The sequence below is a fragment of the Myodes glareolus genome, chromosome 25 (assembly GCF_982192425.1).
Source record: "Myodes glareolus chromosome 25, mMyoGla1.1, whole genome shotgun sequence".
Classification (NCBI taxonomy): domain Eukaryota; kingdom Metazoa; phylum Chordata; class Mammalia; order Rodentia; family Cricetidae; genus Myodes; species Myodes glareolus.
In genome coordinates, this window is record NC_142050.1 from 120,099 (window position 1) to 138,829 (window position 18,731).

Sequence of the window (18,731 nt, forward strand, 5' to 3'; positions counted from 1 at the left end):
AACACTCCATTCACTTGGCACAGTGAATTGAAGTGTTGGAACAGACTGCTTCTCTTTCAGAAAAATGCATGTGAGTTTCTTGTGAATGCTTGTAAGTAGCTTAAGGCACTTTCAAAGGAAAGTGATTTTCTCTGAAAGGACAGCATTTAGAAAGTGAAGCAACACTCCATTCACTTCGCACAGTGAATTGAAGTGTTGGAACAGACTGCTTCTCTTTCAGTGAAACGCATGTGAATTTCTGTTGATTGCTTGTAAGTAGAATAGGCACTTTCAAAGGAAAGTGATTTTCTCTGAAAGGACAGCATTTAGAAAGTGAAGCAACACTCCATTCACTTCGCACAGTGAATTGAAGTGTTGGAACAGACTGCTTCTCTTTCAGTGAAACGCATGTGAATTTCTGTTGAATGCTTGTAAGTAGAATAGGCACTTTCAAAGGAAAGTGATTTTCTCTGAAAGGACAGCATTTAGAAAGTGAAGCAACACTCCATTCACTTCGCCCAGTGAATTGAAGTGTTGGAACAGACAGCTTCTCTTTCATAGAAACGCATTTGAGTTTCCTGTGAATGTGTGTAAGTAGCTTAAGGCACTTTCAAAGGAAAGTGATTTTCTCTGAAAGGACAGCATTTAGAAAGTGAAACAACACTCCATTCACTGCGCACAGTGAATTGAAGTGTTGGAACAGACTGCTTCTCTTTCAGAAAAATGCATGTGAGTTCTTCTGAATGCTTGTATGTAGTTTAAGGCATTTTCAAAAGGGAGTGATTTTCTCTGAAAGGACAGCATTTATAAAGTGAAGCATCACTCCATTCACTTCTCATAGTGAATTGAAGTGTTGGAACAGACTGCTTCTTTTTCAGAGAAACACATGTGAATTTCTGTTAAATGCTTGTAAGTAGCTGAAGGCACTTTCAAAGGAAAGTGATTTTCTCTGAAAGGACCGCATTTAGAAAGTGAAGCAACACTCCATTCTCTTCGCACAGTGAATTGAAGTGTTGGAACAGGCTGCTTCTCTTTCAGAGAATTGCATGTGAGTTTCTTGTGAATGCTTGTAAGTTGCTTAAGGCAGTTTCAAAAGAGAGTGAATTTCTCTAAGAGGAGAGCATTTAGAAAGTGAAGCAACATTCCATTCACTTCGCACAGTGAATTGAAGTGTTGGATCCGACTGCTTCTCTTTCAGAGAAACAGATGTGAGTTTCTTGTGAATGCCTGTAAGTAGCTTAAGGCAGTTTCAAATAGAGTGATTTTCTCTAACAGGAGAGCATATAGAAAGTGAAGCAACTCTCCATTCACTTCGCACAGTGAATTGTAGTGTTGGAACAAACTGCTTCTCTTTCAGAAAAATGCATGTGAGTTTCTTGTGAATGCTTGTAAGTAGCTTAAGGCACTTTCAAAGGAAAGTGATTTTCTCTGAAAGGACAGCATTTAGAAAGTGAAGCAACACTCCATTCACTTCGCACAGTGAATTGAAGTGTTGGAACAGACTGCTTCTCTTTCAGAAAAATGCATGTGAGTTTCTTGTGAATGCTTGTAAGTAGCTTAAGGCACTTTCAAAGGAAAGTGATTTTCTCTGAAAGGACAGCATTTAGAAAGTGAAGCAACACTCCATTCACTTCGCACAGTGAATTGAAGTGTTGGAACAGTCTGCTTCTCTTTCAGAGAAACGCATGTGAATTTCTGTGGAATGCTTGTAAGTAGCTTAAGGCACTTTCAAAGGAACGTGATTTTCACTGATAAGACAGCATTTAGAAAGTGAAACAACACTCCATTCATTTCGCACTGTGAAATGAAGTGTTTGAACAGACTACTTCTCTTTCAGAGAAACAGATATGAGTTTTTTTGAATGCTTATAAGTAGCTTAAGGCATTTTCAAAGGAAAGTGATTTTCTCTGAAAGGACAGCATTTACAAAGTGAAGCAACACTCCATTCACTTAGCACAGTGAATTGAAGTGTTGGAACAGACTGCTTCTCTTTCAGTGAAATGCATGTGAATTTCTGTTGAATGCTTGTAAGTAGCTTAGGGCACTTTCAAAGGAAAGTGATTTTCTCTGAAAGGACAGCATTTAGAAAGTGAAACAACACTCTATTCACTTCGCACAGTGAATTGAAGTGTTGGAACAGACTACTTCTCTTTCAGGAAACAGATATGAGTTTTTTGTGAATGCTTTTAAGTAGCTTAAGGCATTTTAAAAGGAAAGTGATTTTCTCTGAAAGGACTGCATTTAGAAAGTGAAGCAACACTCCATTCACTTAGCACAGTGAATTGAAGTGTTGGAACAGACTGCTTCTCTTTCAGTGAAATGCATGTGAATTTCTGTTGAATGCTTGTAAGTAGCTTAGGGCACTTTCAAAGGAAAGTGATTATCTCTGAAAGGACAGCATTTAGAAAGTGAAGCAACACTCCATTCACTTCGCACAGTGAATTGAAGTGTTGGAACAGACTGCTTCTCTTTTAGTGAAACGCATGTGAATTTCTGTTGAATGCTTGTATGTAGCTTAGGCACTTTCAAAGGAAAGTGATTTTCTCTGAAAGGACAGCATTTAGAAAGTGAAGCAACACTCCATTCACTTCGCACAGTGAATTGAAGTGTTGGAACAGACTGCTTCTCTTTCAGTGAAACGCATGTGATTTTCTGTTGAATGCTTGTAAGTAGCTTAAGGCACTTTCAAAGGAAAGTGATTATCTCTGAAAGGACAGCATTTAGAAAGTGAAGCAACACTCCATTCACTTCGCACAGTGAATTGAAGTGTTGGAACAGACAGCTTCTCTTTCGTAGAAACGCATTTGAGATTCCTGTGAATGTGTGTAAGTAGCTTAAGGCACTTTCAAAGGAAAGTGATTTTCTCTGAAAGGACAGCATTTAGAAGTGATGCAACACTCCATTCACTTCGCACAGTGAATTGAAGTGTTGGAACAGACTGCTTCTCTTTCAGTGAAACGCATGTGAATTTCTGTTGAATGCTTGTAAGTAGCTTAAGGCACTTTCAAAGGAAAGTGATTTTCTCTGAAAGGACAGCATTTAGAAAGTGAAGCAACACTCCATTCACTTCGCACAGTGAATTGAAGTGTTGGAACAGACAGCTTCTCTTTCATAGAAACGCATTTGAGTTTCCTGTGAATGTGTGTAAGTAGCTTAAGGCACTTTCAAAGGAAAGTGATTTTCTCTGAAAGGACAGCATTTAGAAAGTGAAACAACACTCCATTCACTGCGCACAGTGAATTGAAGTGTTGGAACAGACTGCTTCTCTTTCAGAAAAATGCATGTGAGTTCTTCTGAATGCTTGTATGTAGCTTAAGGCATTTTCAAAAGATAGTGATTTTCTCTAAAAGAAGAGCATATAGAAAGTGAAGCAACACTCCATTCACTTCGCCCAGTGAATTGAATTGTTGGAACAGACTTCTTCTCTTTCAGAGAAACGGATGTCAGTTTTTTGTGAATGCTTGTAAGTAGCTTAAGGCACTTTCAAAGCAAAGTGATTTTCTCTGAAAGGACAGCATTTATAAAGTGAAGCATCACTCCATTCACTTCTCACAGTGAATTGAAGTGTTGGAACAGACTGCTTCTTTTTCAGAGAAACACATGTGAATTCCTGTTAAATGCTTGTAAGTAGCTGAAGGCACTTTCAAAGGAAAGTGATTTTCTCTGAAAGGACCGCATTTAGAAAGTGAAGCAACACTCCATTCTCTTCGCACAGTGAATTGAAGTGTTGGAACAGGCTGCTTCTCTTTCAGAGAATTGCATGTGAGTTTCTTGTGAATGCTTGTAAGTTGCTTAAGGCAGTTTCAAAAGAGAGTGAATTTCTCTAAGAGGAGAGCATTTAGACAGTGAAGCAACATTCCATTCACTTCGCACAGTGAATTGAAGTTTTGGAACAGACTGCTTCTCTTTCAGAGAAACAGATGTGTCTTTCTTGTGAATGCTTGTAAGTAGCTTCAGGCAGTTTCAAAGAGAGTGATTTTCTCTAAAAGTAGAGCATTTAGAAAGTGAAGCAACACTCTATTCACTTAGCACAGTGAATTGAATGTTGGATCCGACTGCTTCTCTTTCAGAGAAACAGATGTGAGTTTCTTGTGAATGCCTGTAAGTAGCTTAAGGCAGTTTCAAAAGAGAGTGATTTTCTCTAACAGGAGAGCATATAGAATGTGAAGCAACTCTCCATTCACTTCGCACAGTGAATTGTAGTGTTGGAACAAACTGCTTCTCTTTCAGAAAAATGCATGTGAGTTTCTTGTGAATGCTTGTAAGTAGCTTAAGGCACTTTCAAAGGAAAGTGATTTTCTCTGAAAGGACATCATTTAGAAAGTGAAACACACTCCATTCATTTCGCACAGTGAATTGAAGTGTTGGAACAGATTGCTTCTCTTTCAGAGAAACAGATGTGAGTTTCTTGTGAATGCTTGTTAATAGCTTAAGGCAGTTTCAAAAGAGAGTGATTTTCTCTTAAAGGAGAGCATATAGAAAGTGAAGCAACACTCCATTCACTTCGCACAGTGAAATGAAGTGTTGGAACAAACTGCTTCTATTTCAGAAAAATGCGTGTGAGTTTCTTGTGAATGCTTGTAAGTTGCTTAAGGCACTTTCGAAGGAAAGTGATTTTCTCTGAAAGGACAGCATTTAGAAAGTGAAGCAACACTCCATTCACTACGCACAGTGAATTGAAGTGTTGGAACAGACTGCTTCTCTTTCAGAAAAACGCATGTGAGTTTCCTCTGAATGCTTGTAAGTAGCTTAAGGCACTTTCAAAGGAAAGTGATTTTCTCTGAAAGGACAGCATTTAGAAAGTGAAGCAACAGTCCATTCACTTCGCACAGTGAATTGAAGTGTTGGAACAGTCTGCTTCTCTTTCAGAGAAACGCATGTGAATTTCTGTTAAATGCTTGTAAGTAGCTTAAGGCACTTTCAAAGGAACGTGATTTTCTCTGATAAGACAGCATTTAGAAAGTGAAACAACACTTCATTCACTTCGCACAGTGAATTGAAGTGTTGGAACATACTACTTCTCTTTCAGAGAAACAGATATGAGTTTTTTTGAATGCTTGTAAGTAGCTTAAGGCATTTTCAAAGGAAAGTGATTTTCTCTGAAAGGACAGCATTTAGAAAGTGAAGCAACACTCCATTCACTTAGCACAGTGAATTGAAGTGTTGGAACAGACTGCTTCTCTTTCAGTGAAATGCATGTGAATTTCTGTTGAATGCTTGTAAGTAGCTTAGGGCACTTTCAAAGGAAAGTGATTTTCTCTGAAAGGAGAGCATTTAAAAAGTGAAACAACACTCCATTCACTTCGCACAGTGAATTGAAGTGTTGGAACAGACTGCTTCTCTTTCAGAAAAATGCATGTGAGTTCTTCTGAATGCTTGTATGAAGCTTAAGGCATTTTCAAAAGAGAGTGATTTTCTCTAAAAGGAGAGCAGTTAGAAAGTGAAGCAACACTCCATTCACTTTGCCCAGTGAATTGAAGTGTTGGAACAGACTTCTTCTCTTTCAGAGAAACGGATGTGAGTTTTTTGTGAATGCTTGTAAGTAGCTTAAGGCACTTTCAAAGCAAAGTGATTTTCTCTGAAAGGACAGCATTTATAAAGTGAAGCAAACATCATTCACTTAGCACAGTGAATTGAAGTGTTGGAACAGACTGCTTCTTTTTCAGAGAAACAGATGTGTCTTTCTTGTGAATGCTTGTAAGTAGCTTAAGGCAGTTTCAAAGAGAGTGATTTTCTCTAAAAGGAGAGCATTTAGAAAGTGAAGCAACACTCCATTCACTTCGCACAGTGAATTGAAGTGTTGGAACAGACTACTATTCTTTCAGGAAACAGATATGAGTTTTTTGTGAATGCTTGTAAGTAGCTTAAGGCATTTTCAAAGGAAAGTGATTTTCTCTGAAAGGACAGCATTTAGAAAGTGAAGCAACACTCCATTCACTTCGCACAGTGAATTGAAGTGTTGGAACAGACTGCTTCTCTTTCAGTGAAACGCATGTGAATTTCTGTTGAATGTTTGTAAGTAGCTTAAGGCACTTTAAAAGGAAAGTGATTTTCTCTGAAAGGACAGCATTTAGAAAGTGAAGCAATACTCCATTCACTTCGCACAGTGAATTGAAGTGTTGGAACAGACTGCTTCTCTTTCAGTGAAACGCATGTGAATTTCTGTTGAATGCTTGTAAGTAGCTTAAGGCACTTTCAAAGGAAAGTGATTTTCTCTGAAAGGACAGCATTTAGAAAGTGAAGCAACACTCCATTCACTTCACACAGTGAATTGAAGTGTTGGAACAGACAGCTTCTCTTTCATAGAAACGCATTTGAGTTTCCTGTGAATGTGTGTAAGTAGCTTAAGGCACTTTCAAAGGAAAGTGATTTTCTCTGAAAGGACAGCATTTAGAAAATGATGCAACACTCCATTCACTTCGCACAGTGAATTGAAGTGTTGGAACAGACTGGTTCTCTTTCAGTGAAACGCATGTGAATTTCTGTTGAATGCTTGTAAGTAGCTTAAGGCACTTTCAAAGGAAAGTGATTTTCTCTGAAAGGACAGCATTTAGAAAGTGAAGCAACACTCCGTTCACTTCGCACAGTGAATTGAAGTGTTGGAACAGACAGCTTCTCTTTCATAGAAACGCATTTGAGTTTCCTGTGAATGTGTGTAAGTAGCTTAAGGCACTTTCAAAGGAAAGTGATTTTCTCTGAAAGGACAGCATTTAGAAAGTGAAAAAACACTCCATTCACTGCGCACAGTGAATTGAAGTGTTGGAACAGACTGCTTCTCTTTCAGAAAAATGCATGTGAGTTCTTCTGAATGCTTGTATGTAGCTTAAGGCATTTTCAAAAGAGAGTGATTTTCTCTAAAAGAAGAGCATATAGAACGTGAAGCAACACTCCATTCACTTCGCCCAGTGAATTGAAGTGTTGGAACAGACTTCTTCTCTTTCAGAGAAACGGATGTCAGTTTTTTGTGAATGCTTGTAAGTAGCTCAAGGCACTTTCAAAGCAAAGTGATTTTCTCTGAAAGGACAGCATTTATAAAGTGAAGCATCACTCCATTCACTTCGCACAGTGAATTGAAGTGTTGGAACAGAATGCTTCTTTTTCAGAGAAACACATGTGAATTTCTGTTAAATGCTTGTAAGTAGCTGAAGGCACTTTCAAAGGAAAGTGATTTTCTCTGAAAGGACAACATTTAGAAAGTGAAGCATCACTCCATTCTCTTCGCACAGTGAATTGAAGTGTTGGAACAGACTGCTTCTCTTTCAGAGAATTGCATGTGAGTTTCTTGTGAATGCTTGTAAGTAGTTTAAGGCACTTTCAAAGGAAAGTGATTTTCTCTGAAAGGACAGCATTTAGAAAGTGAAGCAACACTCCATTCACTTCGCACAGTGAATTGAAGTGTTGGAACAGTCTGCTTCTCTTTCAGAGAAACACATGTGAATTTCTGTGGAATGCTTGTAAGTAGCTTAAGGCACTTTCAAAGGAACGTTATTTTCACTGATAAGACAGCATTTAGAAAGTGAAACAACACTCCATTCACTTCGCACAGTGAATTGAAGTGTTTTAACAGACTACTTCTCTTTCAGAGAAACAGATATGAGTTTTTTTGAATGCTTTTAAGTAGCTTAAGGCATTTTCAAGGAAAGTAATTTTCTCTGAAAGGACAGCATTTAGAAAGTGAAGCAACACTCCATTCACTTAGCACAGTGAATTGAAGTGTTGGAACAGACTGCTTCTCTTTCAGTGAAATGCATGTGAATTTCTGTTGAATGCTTGTAAGTAGCTTAGGGCACTGTCAAAGGAAAGTGATTTTCTCTGAAAGGACAGCATTTAGCATGTGAAACAACACGCCATTCACTTCGCACAGTGAATTGAAGTGTTGGAACAGACTACTTCTCTTTCAGGAAACAGATATGAGTTTTTTGTGAATGCTTGTAAGTAGCTTAAGGCATTTTCAAAGGAAAGTGATTTTCTCTGAAAGGACAGCATTTAGAAAGTGAAGCAACACTCCATTCACTTCGCACAGTGAATTGAAGTGTTGGAACAGACTGCTTCTCTTTCAGTGAAACGCATGTGAATTTCTGTTGAATGTTTGTAAGTAGCTTAAGGCACTTTAAAAGGAAAGTGATTTTCTCTGAAAGGACAGCATTTAGAAAGTGAAGCAATACTCCATTCACTTCGCACAGTGAATTGAAGTGTTGGAACAGACTGCTTCTCTTTCAGTGAAACGCATGTGAATTTCTGTTGAATGCTTGTAAGTAGCTTAAGGCACTTTCAAAGGAAAGTGATTTTCTCTGAAAGGACAGCATTTAGAAAGTGAAGCAACACTCCATTCACTTCACACAGTGAATTGAAGTGTTGGAACAGACAGCTTCTCTTTCATAGAAACGCATTTGAGTTTCCTGTGAATGTGTGTAAGTAGCTTAAGGCACTTTCAAAGGAAAGTGATTTTCTCTGAAAGGACCGCATTTAGAAAGTGATGCAACACTCCATTCACTTCGCACAGTGAATTGAAGTGTTGGAACAGACTGGTTCTCTTTCAGTGAAACGCATGTGAATTTCTGTTGAATGCTTGTAAGTAGCTTAAGGCACTTTCAAAGGAAAGTGATTTTCTCTGAAAGGACAGCATTTAGAAAGTGAAGCAACACTCCGTTCACTTCGCACAGTGAATTGAAGTGTTGGAACAGACAGCTTCTCTTTCATAGAAACGCATTTGAGTTTCCTGTGAATGTGTGTAAGTAGCTTAAGGCACTTTCAAAGGAAAGTGATTTTCTCTGAAAGGACAGCATTTAGAAAGTGAAAAAACACTCCATTCACTGCGCACAGTGAATTGAAGTGTTGGAACAGACTGCTTCTCTTTCAGAAAAATGCATGTGAGTTCTTCTGAATGCTTGTATGTAGCTTAAGGCATTGTCAAAAGAGAGTGATTTTCTCTAAAAGAAGAGCATATAGAACGTGAAGCAACACTCCATTCACTTCGCCCAGTGAATTGAAGTGTTGGAACAGACTTCTTCTCTTTCAGAGAAACGGATGTCAGTTTTTTGTGAATGCTTGTAAGTAGCTCAAGGCACTTTCAAAGCAAAGTTATTTTCTCTGAAAGGACAGCATTTATAAAGTGAAGCATCACTCCATTCACTTCGCACAGTGAATTGAAGTGTTGGAACAGAATGCTTCCTTTTCAGAGAAACACATGTGAATTTCTGTTAAATGCTTGTAAGTAGCTGAAGGCACTTTCAAAGGAAAGTGATTTTCTCTGAAAGGACAACATTTAGAAAGTGAAGCAACACTCCATTCTCTTCGCACAGTGAATTGAAGTGTTGGAACAGACTGCTTCTCTTTCAGAGAATTGCATGTGAGTTTCTTGTGAATGCTTGTAAGTTGCTTAAGGCAGTTTCAAAAGAGAGTGAATTTCTCTAAAAGGAGAGCATTTAGAAAGTGAAGCAACATTCCATTCACTTCCCACAGTGAATTGAAGTGTTGGAACAGACTGCTTCTCTTTCAGTGAAATGCATGTGAATTTCTGTTGAATGCTTGTAAGTAGCTTAGGGCACTTTCAAAGGAAAGTGATTTTCTCTGAAAGGACAGCATTTAGAAAGTGAAGCAACACTCCATTCACTACGCACAGTGAATTGAAGTGTTGGAACAGACTGCTTCTCTTTCAGAAAAATGCATGTGAGTTTCCTCTGAATGCTTGTAAGTAGCTTAAGGCACTTTCAAAGGAAAGTGATTTTCTCTGAAAGGACAGCATTTAGAAAGTGAAGCAACAGTCCATTCACTTCGCACAGTGAATTGAAGTGTTGGAACAGTCTGCTTCTCTTTCAGAGAAACGCATGTGAATTTCTGTTAAATGCTTGGAAGTAGCTTAAGGCACTTTCAAAGGAACGTGATTTTCTCTGATAAGACAGCATTTAGAAAGTGGAACAACACTCCATTCACTTCGCACAGTGAATTGAAGTGTTGGAACAGACTACTTCTCTTCCAGAGAAACAGATATGAGTTTTTCTGAATGCTTGTAAGTAGCTTAAGGCATTTTCAAAGGAAAGTGATTTTCTCTGAAAGGACAGCATTTAGAAAGTGAAGCAACACTCCATTCACTACGCACAGTGAATTGAAGTGTTGGAACAGACTGCTTCTCTTTCAGAAAAATGCATGTGAGTTCTTCTGAATGCTTGTATGAAGCTTAAGGCATTTTCAAAAGAGAGTGATTTTCTCTAAAAGGAGAGCAGTTAGAAAGTGAAGCAACACTCCATTCACTTTGCCCAGTGAATTGAAGTGTTGGAACAGACTTCTTCTCTTTCAGAGAAACGGATGTGAGTTTTTTGTGAATGCTTGTAAGTAGCTTAAGGCACTTTCAAAGCAAAGTGATTTTCTCTGAAAGGACAGCATTTATAAAGTGAAGCAAACATCATTCACTTCGCACAGTGAATTGAAGTGTTGGAACAGACTGCTTCTTTTTCAGAGAAACAGATGTGTCTTTCTTGTGAATGCTTGTAAGTAGCTTAAGGCAGTTTCAAAGAGAGTGATTTTCTCTAAAAGGAGAGCATTTAGAAAGTGAAGCAACATTCTATTCACTTTGCACAGTGAATTGAAGTGTTGGAACAGACTGCTTCTCTTTCAGAAAAATGCATGTGAGTTTCTTGTGAATGCTTGTAAGTAGCTTAAGGCACTTTCAAAGGAAAGTGATTTTCTCTGAAAGGACAGCATTTAGAAAGTGAAGCAATACTCCATTCACTTCGCACAGTGAATTGAAGTGTTGGAACAGACTGCTTCACTTTCAGAGAAACGCATGTGAATTTCTGTGGAATGCTTGTAAGTAGCCTAAGGCACTTTCAAAGGAAAGTGATTTTCTCTGATAGGACAGCATTCAGAAAGTGAAACAACACTCCATTCACTTCGCACAGTGAATTGAAGTGTTGGAACCGACTACTTCTCTTTCAGAGAAACAGATATGAGTTTTTTTGAATGCTTGTAAGTAGCTTAAGGCATTTTCAAAGGAAAGTGATTTTCTCTGAGAGGACAGTATTTAGAAAGTGAAGCAACACTCCATTCACTTCGCACAGTGAATTGAAGTGTTGGAACAGACTGCTTCTTTTTCAGAGAAAAAGATGTGTCTTTCTTGTGAATGCTTGTAAGTAGCTTAAGGCAGTTTCAAAGAGAGTGATTTTCTCTAAAAGGAGAGCATTTAGAAAGTGAAGCAACACTCTATTCACTTTGCACAGTGAATTGAAGTGTTGGAACAGACTGCTTCTCTTTCAGAAAAATGCATGTGAGTTTCTTGTGAATGCTTGTAAGTAGCTTAAGGCACTTTCAAAGGAAAGTGATTTTCTCTGAAAGGACAGCATTTAGAAAGTGAAGCAACACTCCATTCACTTCGCACAGTGAATTGAAGTGTTGGAACAGACTGCTTCACTTTCAGAGAAACGCATGTGAATTTCTGTGGAATGCTTGTAAGTAGCCTAAGGCACTTTCAAAGGAAAGTGATTTTCTCTGATAGGACAGCATTCAGAAAGTGAAACAACACTCCATTCACTTCGCACAGTGAATTGAAGTGCTGGAACAGACTACTTCTCTTTCAGAGAAACAGATATGAGTTTTTTTGAATGCTTGTAAGTAGCTTAAGGCATTTTCAAAGGAAAGTGATTTTCTCTGAGAGGACAGTATTTAGAAAGTGAAGCAACACTCCATTCACTTCGCCCAGTGAATTGAAGTGTTGGAACAGACTGCTTCTCTTTCAGTGAAATGCATGTGAATTTCTGTTGAATGCTTGCAAGTAGCTTAGGTCACTTTCAAAGGAAAGTGATTTTCTCTGAAAGGACAGCATTTAGAAAGTGAAACAACACTCCATTCACTTTGCACAGTGAATTGAAGTGTTGGAACAGACTGCTTCTCTTTCAGAAAAAATGCATGTGTGTTCTTCTGAATGCTTGTATGTAGCTTAAGGCATTTGCAAAAGAGAGTGATTTTCTCTAAAAGGAGAGCAGTTAGAAAGTGAAGCAACACTCCATTCACTTCGCCCAGTGAATTGAAGTGTTGGAACAGACTGCTTCTCTTTCAGAGAATTGCATGTGAGTTTCTTGTGAATGCTTGTATGTTGCTTAAGGCAGTTTCAAAAGAGAGTGATTTTTCTCTAACAGGAGAGCATATAGAAAGTGAAACAACACTCCATTCACTTCGCACAGTGAATTGTAGTGTTGGAACAAACTGCTTCTCTTTCAGAAAAATGCATGTGAGTTTCTTGTGAAAGCTTGTAAGTAGCTTAAGGCACTTTCAAAGGAAAGTGATTTTCTCTGAAAGGACAGCATTTAGAAAGTGAAGCAACACTCCATTCACTTCGCACAGTGAATTGAAGTGTTGGAACAGTCTGCTTCTCTTTCAGAGAAACGCATGTGAATTTCTGTGGAATGCTTGTAAGTAGCTTAAGGCACTTTCAAAGGAACGTGATTTTCACTGATAAGACAGCATTTAGAAAGTGAAACAACACTCCATTCACTTCGCCCAGTGAATTGAAGTGTTCGAGCAGACTACTTCTCTTTCAGAGAAACAGATATGAGTTTTTTTGAATGCTTGTAAGTAGCTTAAGGCATTTTCAAGGAAAGTAATTTTCTCTGAAAGGACAGCATTTAGAAAGTGAAGCAACACTCCATTCACCTAGCACAGTGAATTGAAGTGTGGGAACAGACTGCTTCTCTTTCAGTGAAACGCATGTGAATTTCTGTTGAATGCTTGTAAGTAGCTTAAGGCACTTTCAAAGGAAAGTGATTTTCTCTGAAAGGACAGCATTTAGAAAGTGAAGCAACACTCCATTCACTTCACACAGTGAATTGAAGTGTTGGAACAGACAGCTTCTCTTTCATAGAAACGCATTTGAGTTTCCTGTGAATGTGTGTAAGTAGCTTAAGGCACTTTCAAAGGAAAGTGATTTTCTCTGAAAGGACAGCATTTAGAAAGTGATGCAACACTCCATTCACTTCGCACAGTGAATTGAAGTGTTGGAACAGACTGCTTCTCTTTCAGTGAAACGCATGTGAATTTCTGTTGAATGCTTGTAAGTAGCTTAAGGCACTTTCAAAGGAAAGTGATTTTCTCTGAAAGGACAGCATTTAGAAAGTGAAGCAACACTCCGTTCACTTCGCACAGTGAATTGAAGTGTTGGAACAGACAGCTTCTCTTTCATAGAAACGCATTTGAGTTTCCTGTGAATGTGTGTAAGTAGCTTAAGGCACTTTCAAAGGAAAGTGATTTTCTCTGAAAGGACAGCATTTAGAAAGTGAAAAAACACTCCATTCACTTCGCACAGTGAATTGAAGTGTTGGAACAGACTGCTTCTCTTTCAGAAAAATGCATGTGAGTTCTTCTGAATGCTTGTATGTAGCTTAAGGCATTTTCAAAAGAGAGTGATTTTCTCTAAAAGAAGAGCATATAGAACGTGAAGCAACACTCCATTCACTTCGCCCAGTGAATTGAAGTGTTGGAACAGACTTCTTCTCTTTCAGAGAAACGGATGTCAGTTTTTTGTGTATGCTTGTAAGTAGCTTAAGGCACTTTCAAAGCAAAGTGATTTTCTCTGAAAGGACAGCATTTATAAAGTGAAGCATCACTCCATTCACTTCGCACAGTGAATTGAAGTGTTGGAACAGACTGCTTCTTTTTCAGAGAAACACATGTGAATTTCTGTTAAATGCTTGTAAGTAGCTGAAGGCACTTTCAAAGGAAAGTGATTTTCTCTGAAAGGACAACATTTAGAAAGTGAAGCAACACTCCATTCTCTTCGCACAGTGAATTGAAGTGTTGGAACAGACTGCTTCTCTTTCAGAGAATTGCATGTGAGTTTCTTGTGAATGCTTGTAAGTTGCTTAAGGCAGTTTCAAAAGAGAGTGAATTTCTCTAAAAGGAGAGCATTTAGAAAGTGAAGCAACATTCCATTCACTTCCCACAGTGAATTGAAGTGTTGGAACAGACTGCTTCTCTTTCAGTGAAATGCATGTGAATTTCTGTTGAATGCTTGTAAGTAGCTTAGGGCACTTTCAAAGGAAAGTGATTTTCTCTGAAAGGACAGCATTTAGAAAGTGAAACAACACTCCATTCACTTCGCACAGTGAATTGAAGTGTTGGAACAGACTGCTTCTCTTTCAGAAAAATGCATGTGAGTTCTTCTGAATGCTTGTATGAAGCTTAAGGCATTTTCAAAAGAGATTGATTTTCTCTAAGAGGAGAGCAGTTAGAAAGTGAAGCAACACTACATTCACTTTGCCCACTTAATTGAAGTGTTAGAACAGACTTCTTCTCTTTCAGAGAAACGGATGTGAGTTTTTTGTGAATGCTTGTAAGTAGCTTAAGGCACTTTCAAAGCACAGTGATTTTCTCTGAAAGGACAGCATTTATAAAGTGAAGCAAACTCCATTCACTTCGCACAGTGAATTGAAGTGTTGGAACAGACTGCTTCTTTTTCAGAGAAACACATGTGAATTTCTGTTAAATGCTTGTAAGTAGCTTAAGGCACTTTCAAAGGAAAGTGATTTTCTCTGAAAGGACAGCATTTAGAAAGTGAAGCCACAATCCATTCTCTTCGCACATTGAATTGAAGTGTTGGAACAGACTGCATCTATTTCAGAGAAACAGATGTGAGTTTCTTGTGAATGCTTGTAAGTAGCTTAACGCAGTTTCAAAAGAGAGTGATTTTCTATAAAACGAGAGCATTTAGAAAGTGAAGCAACACTCTATTCACTTCGCACAGTGAATTGAAGTGTTGGAACCGACTGCTTCTCTTTCAGAGAAAGAGATGTGAGTTTCCTGTGAATGCCTGTAAGTAGCTTAAGGCAGTTTCAAAAGAGAGTGATTTTCTCTAACATGAGAGCATATAGAAAGTGAAGCATCACTCCATTCACTTCGCACTGTGAATTGAAGTGTTGGAACAGACTGCTTCTCTTTCAGAGAAACTCATGTGAATTTCTGTTGAATGCCTCTAAGTAGATTAAGGAACTTTCAAAGGAAAGTGATTTTCTCTGAAAGGACAGCATTTATAAAGTGAAGCAACAGTCCATTCACTTCGCACTGTGAATTGAAGTGTTGGAACAGACTGCTTCTCTTTCAGAGAAACGCATGTGTATTTCTGTTGAATGCTTATAAGTAGCTTAAGGCACTTTCAAAGGAAAGTGATTTTCTATGAAAGGACAGCATTTAGAATGTGAAGCAACACTCCATTCACTACGCACAGTGAATTGAAGTGTTGGAACAGACTCCTTCTCTTTCAGAGAAACAGATATGAGTTTTTTGTGAATGCTTGTAAGTAGCTTAAGGCACTTTCAAAGGAAAGTGATTTTCACTGAAACGACTGCATTTAGAAAGTGAAGCAACACTCCATTCACTTCGCACAGTGAATTGAAGTGTTGGAACAGACAGCTTCTCTTTCATAGAAACGCATTTGAGTTTCCTGTGAATGTGTGTAAGTAGCTTAAGGCACTTTCAAATCAAAGTTATTTTCTCTGAAAGGACAGCATTTAAAGTGAAGCAACACTCCATTTTCTTCGCACAGTGAATTGAAGTGTTGGAACAGACTGCTTCTCTTTCAGAGAAACAGATGTGAGTTTCTTGGGAATGATTGTAAGTAGCTTAAGGCAGTTTCAAAAGAGAGTGAATTTCTCTAAAAGGAGAGCATTTAGAAAGTGAAGCATCATTCCATTCACTTCGCACAGTGAATTGAAGTGTTGGAACAGACTGCTTCTCTTTCAGAAAAATGCATGTGAGTTTCTTGTGAATGCTTGTAAGTAGCTTAAGGCACTTTCAAAGGAAAGTGATTTTCTCTGAAAGGACAGCATTTAGAAAGTGAAGCAACACTCCATTCACTTCGCACAGTGAATTGAAGTGTTGGAACAGACTGCTTCTCTTTCAGAAAAATGCATGTGAGTTTCTTGTGAATGCTTGTAAGTAGCTTAAGGCATTTTCAAGGAAAGTGATTTTCTCTGAAAGGACAGCATTTAGAAAGTGAAGCAACACTCCATTCACTTAGGACAATGAATTGAAGTGTTGGAACAGACTGCTTCTCTTTCAGTGAAATGCATGTGAATTTCTGTTGAATGCTTGTACGTAGCTTAGGGCACTTTCAAAGGAAAGTGATTTTCTCTGAAAGGACAGCATTTAGAAAGTGAAACAACACTCCATTCACTTCGCACAGTGATTTGAAATGTTGGAACAGACTACTTCTCTTTCAGGAAACAGATATGAGTTTTTTGTGAATGCTTGTAAGTAGCTTAAGACATTTTCAAAGGAAAGTGATTTTCTCTGAAAGGACAGCATTTAGAAAGTGAAGCAACACTCCATTCACTTCGCACAGTGAATTGAAGTGTTGGAACAGACTGCTTCTCTTTCAGTGAAACACATGTGAATTTCTGTTGAATGCTTGTAAGTAGCTCAAGGCACATTCAAAGGAAAGTTATTTTCTCTGAAAGGACAGCATTTAGAAAGTGAAGCAATACTCCATTCACTTCGCACAGTGAATTGAAGTGTTGGAACAGACAGCTTCTCTTTCAGTGAAACGCATGTGAATTTCTGTTGAATGCTTGTAAGTAGCTTAAGGCACTTTCAAAGGAAAGTGATTTTCTCTGAAAGGACAGCATTTATAAAGTGAAGCAACACTCCATTCACTTCGCACAGTGAATTGAAGTGTTGGAACAGACTGCTTCTCTTTCAGTGAACGCATGTGAATTTCTGTGGAATGCTTGTAAGTAGCTTAAGGCACTTTCAAAGGAAAGTGATTTTCTCTGAAAGGACAGCATTTAGAAAGTGAAACAACACTCCATTCACTGCGCACAGTGAATTGAAGTGTTGGAACAGACTGCTTCTCTTTCAGTGAAATGCATGTGAGTTCTTCTGAATGCTTGTATGTAGCATAAGGCATTTTCAAATAGAGTGATTTTCTCTAAAAGAAGAGCATATAGAAAGTGAAGCAACACTCCATTCACTTCGCCCAGTGAATTGAAGTGTTGAAACAGACTTCTTCTCTTTCAGAGAAACGGATGTGAGTTTTTTGTGAATGCTTGTAAGTAGCTTAAGGCACTTTCAAAGCAAAGTGATTTTCTCTGAAAGGACAGCATTTATAAAGTGAAGCAACACTCCATTCACTTCGCACAGTGAAATGAAGTGTTGGAACAGACTGCTTCTTTTTCAGAGAAACACATGTGAATTTCTGTTAAATGCTTGTAAGTAGCTTAAGGCACTTTCAAAGGAAAGTGATTTTCTCTGAAAGGACAGCATTTAGAAAGTGAAGCAACACTCCATTCTCTTCGCACAGTGAATTGAAGTGTTGCAACAGACTGCTTCTCTTTCAGAGAATTGCATGTGAGTTTCTTGTGAATGCTTGTAAGTTGCTTAAGGCAGTTTCAAAAGAGAGTGAATTTCTCTAAAATGAGAGCATTTAGAAAGTGAAGCAACATTCCATTCACTTCGCACAGAGAATTGAAGTGTTGGAACAGACTGCTTCTCTTTCAGAGAAACAGATGTGACTTTCTTGTGAATGCTTGTAAGTAGCTTAAGGCATTTTCAAATAGAGTGATTTTCTCTAAAAGGAGAGCATTTAGAAAGTGAAGCAACACTCTATTCACTTCGCACAGTGAATTGAAGTGTTGGAACAGACTACTTCTCTACTAGAGAAGCAGATATGAGTTTTTTTGAATGCTTGTAAGTAGCTTAAGGCATTTTCAAAGGAAAGTGATTTTCTCTGAGAGGACAGCATTTAGAAAGTGAAGCAACACTCCATTCATTTCGCACAGTGAATTGAAGTGTTGGAACAGACTGCTTCTCTTTCAGTGAAATGCATGTGAATTTCTGTTGAATGCTTGTAAGTAGCTTAGGGCACTTTCAAAGGAAAGTGATTTTCTCTGAAAGGACAGCATTTAGAAAGTGAAACAACACTCCATTCACTTCGCACAGTGAATTGAAGTGTTGGAACAGACTGCTTCCCTTTCAGAAAAAATTCATGTGAGTTCTTCTGAATGCTTGTATGTAGATTAAGGCATTTGCAAAAGAGAGTGATTTTCTCTAAAAGGAGAGCATATAGAAAATGAAGCAACACTCCATTCACTTCGCCCAGTGAATTGAAGTGTTGGAACAGACTGCTTCCCTTTCAGAGAAACGGATGTGAATTTCTGTTGAATTCTTGTAAGTAGCTTAAGGCACTTTCAAAGGAAAGTGATTTTCTCTGAAAGGACAGCATTTAGAAAGTGAAGCAACACTCCATTCACTTCACACAGTGAATTGAAGTGTTGGAACACACTGTTTCTCTTTCAGTGAAATGCATGTGAATTTCTGTTGAATGCTTGTAAGTAGCTTAAGGCACTTTCAAAGGAAAGTGATTTTCTCTGAAAGGACAGCATTTAGAAAGTGAAGCAACACTCCATTCACTTCGCACAGTGAATTGAAGTGTTGGAACAGACTGCTTTTCTTTCAGTGAAACGCATGTGAATTTCTGTTGATTGCTTGTAAGTAGCTTAAAGCACTTTTAAAGGAAAGTGATTTTCTCTGAAAGGACAGCATTTAGAATGTGAAGCAACACTCCATTCACTACGCACAGTGAATTGAAGTGTTGGAACAGACTCCTTCTCTTTCAGAGAAACAGATATGAGTTTTTTGTGAATGCTTGTATGTAGCTTAAGGCACTTTCAAAGGAAAGTGATTTTCACTGAAACGACAGCATTTATAAAGTGAAGCAACACTCCATTCACTTCGCACAGTGAATTGAAGTGTTGGAACAGACAGCTTCT